General features: G+C 40.8%; 1 pseudogene; it reads right to left on the reverse strand.

Annotated features, from left to right (window-relative positions):
• Positions 1-1,366: 1,366 nt before the first annotated feature.
• On the reverse strand, positions 1,367-1,846 carry LOC105738623 (annotated as a pseudogene).
• Positions 1,847-2,780: the final 934 nt, after the last annotated feature.

A 2,780-nucleotide genomic window follows, 5' to 3' on the forward strand; every position in this document is an offset into this window, starting at 1 on the left:
TTTTTTTTTAAGTGGAGTCTTGCTGTCACCCGGGCTGGAGTGCAGTGGTGCCATCTCGGCTCACTGCAACCTCCATCTCCCGGGTTCAAGCAATTCGCTGCCCCAGCCTCCGGAGTAGCTAGGATTACAGGCATCCACCTCCACATCAGGCTAATTTTTGTATTTTTAGTAGAAATGGGGTTTCACCATCTTGGCCAGGCTGGTCTTGAACTCCTGACCTTGTGATCCTTCCACCTCAGCCTCCCAAAGTGCTAGGATTACAGGCATGAGCCACTGGGCCTGATCCGTCCATCTCTTCTTAATGTTCCGTTTGTAAGGTCATGCTGATACCTTAAAATTGGTCATAGTGAGAGTATTTAAACCATGGAAATGGGCAAATGCTACAAATCAGAGTATATCCCCATCCCCAAGATCTGGTTGTTAAATATTTAGCAGCACATCATTGTTTTTCTATCTCAGTAATGAGGCTCCATGCAGAAGGCCAGGGTTATGTCTAAAAAAAAAAAAAAAAAAAAAAAAAAAAAAAAAAAAAAAAACCAAGTTAAAGAAAATTTATTGTTCCTTAATTATCTTGTTATCATGAAGATATGAAAATTCATTTGGAGGAGAGGTTGTAAGGATCAGCTTTTACATTGACATGTGAACTTATTTCCTCCAAAACAAAATGAATCAAAGGAAGAATATTAATTTGCTTGAGCAAATATGTCAGTATTGGTCAGGAAAAAAAAATATAATGTCACGCCAAGTTGGCAGGATATTATTTTATAAAGCAGAGGGCATAGTCTGGGTTGAATTACTCCCCTATTCAAGTTTGTTATTATAAATTGTATTCGTGGAGAACAGCCTACCCTATTCACTACTTAATTTTGATTACTGATTAATTTTTTGAAAGCTAAATAGCCTATATACACCTGGCTCAGGGGCTACAATCACGAACAAAATAAAGTCTCAGCTCTTCGTGAGCTTGCATAGCAAGATATAATCTCACCCGTGCATAGATATGATCTATTTTAATTGGAGTAAGTGGAGTGGTCAGATCATATCACCTTCACGGAAAGGTAAGACAGGAGGGAGTGTAAGTGTGTGTGTGTGTGTGTGTGTGTGTGTGTGTGTTGAATGCTGGAGGTGAGGGTGGTATGAGATAGGAAGGACATTCGAGGCAGAAGGCAGAGTACAGGGGAGTGGAACAGCATATTACTTTTGGGTAGATAAATACCAAATATTTCATATGAGTATGGAAGCAATGGGAATGGATGATCTATGCCTTTTCTTCAGCAAGCAGTAAGTTGGGGAGCTACTTCCAATTTCATATTTTTTTATGGTGAAAAGATATACATATATTTAGAATTAGCCAGCTGGACTTAGTTTAGATGATCCCAATTTTGTTGGTAACGTCCAAAGCATCGTAATCAGGAGCCAGTTCAACATATGCCTTCTTCTGTCCATCAGGCTGATCAGGGTGTTGACTGTGGCCACATCCGTGTTATAGAGCTTTTTCACAGCTTGTTTGATCTGGTGCTTGTTGGCTTTAACATCCACAATGAACATAAGTGTGTTGTTTTCTTCTGTCTTCTTCATGGCAGACTCAGTGGTCAGCAGAAACTTGATGATAGCATAGTGGTCAAGCTTGTTTCTCTTTGGGGCACTCTCCCGAGGATATCTGGGCTGCCTCCAGAGTCACAGTGTGTTGGGCTGCCAGAAGGTGGCTGGATCTTCTTTTCTTGTGGATCTTGTTTTTTATGTGGCTGTGGACACCTTTCAACACTGCCTTCTTGGCCTTTAAAGCCTTTGCTTTGGCTTCGGCTTTAGGAGAGGCAGGAGCTTCCTTCTTCACTTTTGGCGCCATCTTGTGAACAGGGTCCAATTCCGTATTTTAATTGGAGTGCTTAGTATATTAACGTTTAATATGATTGTTGATATGGTTGAATTTAGGTCTGCAACATTATTGTCATTTTTCCTGTATGCCTCTTGTTTTTTGTTCCTGTGTTCCTCCTTTCTTGCCATCTTTTGGATTCTTTGAATATTTTTTCGAATTCCATTTTAATTTACGCTTGGGGATGCAGCACCTTCCTAGCACGTTGATGTATGATCACCTGCCAGGTAGCTCACCTGAGCTTTAGTGTCCAGAGTTTTTACTGAAGGTCTTTCCATACATTTTAATTTCCCTTCAGCGTAAAGCACGTTTAATTTTGTAGTGTAGGTCTTTTGGCAATGAATTCTTTTTGTTGGTGGTGGTGTTTTTTGTTTTGTTTGGTTTTGTTTGTTTCTTTGTTTTTGAGATGGAGTCTTACTCTGTCACAGAGGCTGGAGTACAATGGCATGATCTTGGATCACTACAACACGTGCCTCCTGGGTTCAAGTGATTCTCCTGCCTCAGTCTCCTGAGTAGCTGAGATTACAGGCACCCACCACTGGGCCTGGCTAATATTTGTATTTTTAGTAGAGACAGGGTTTCACCAGGTTGACCAGGCTGGTCTCGAACTCCTCACCTCAGGTGATCTGCCCATCTCAGCCTCCCAAAGTGCTAGGATTACAGGAGTGAGCTACTGCACCCACCTGGCAATGAATTCTTATAGATGTCTTTTATCTGAAAATTCCTTTATTTTGCCCCAATTCTTGAAGGCTATTTTCACTGGAAGTAGAATTCTGGGTTGACAGTTCATTTTTTCCTTCAGTATATTACAAATGTTATTTGGCCTCCATAGTATCTGGTGAGAAGTACATGGTCATTTGAGTTGTTATTCCCCTATATGTAATCTGTCATTTTTCTCTGACAGGTA

Source organism: Nomascus leucogenys, chromosome 19 (assembly GCF_006542625.1).
Source record: "Nomascus leucogenys isolate Asia chromosome 19, Asia_NLE_v1, whole genome shotgun sequence".
Classification (NCBI taxonomy): domain Eukaryota; kingdom Metazoa; phylum Chordata; class Mammalia; order Primates; family Hylobatidae; genus Nomascus; species Nomascus leucogenys.